Source organism: Brassica oleracea, chromosome C7 (assembly GCF_000695525.1).
Source record: "Brassica oleracea var. oleracea cultivar TO1000 chromosome C7, BOL, whole genome shotgun sequence".
NCBI classification, from domain to species: Eukaryota; Viridiplantae; Streptophyta; class Magnoliopsida; order Brassicales; family Brassicaceae; genus Brassica; species Brassica oleracea.
Genome location: NC_027754.1, coordinates 33,792,024 through 33,792,593, shown reverse-complemented (window position 1 = coordinate 33,792,593; position 570 = coordinate 33,792,024).

Below are 570 nucleotides of genomic sequence, written 5' to 3'. Positions count from 1 at the left end.
TGTACAAAAGATGAAGTCTGGCTAGGCCGTCTCACTTCTCTGAAGTATTCCCTTGATCAACCTCCCACCAACATATATCTTCTGATTTGTCTTGAAGTCGAGAAGCTTCTAGAAAAATTAGCTTCCATCTGCTGTTCCGCTTGAAATGGAGAAATTAGAAATGCCGCATAAAAAATATATTGGCAAATAACTAATGATTGTCAACAACTATCACTATACTAAATAGAAAATAAATCAAGGTTTTTTGTTCTGCACAAACTAAAATCTTACAACAGGGTTGTCACGGTCTTTTTTCAGGAGCAAGACAGGAGCAAGATCTTTTTCTTCACAGAAACAATAGTCAATGCAATCATTGCGAGAGAGCTATCCATGACAGAGGCTAAAATTGCATAGATGAAAAAATAGATCAGAAACATAGTGAATTTTTTAGGAATAAGGAAAATATGAGATAAGTTGTTGACTAATTACCAGTTTCAGTTGTTTGTATGTCATTCAACTTAAATTTGTCTGATTATAATCTTGCTTTGAGCTGCCAAATATGCTATGTTTACCAGTTTCTAGGTTTGTGTT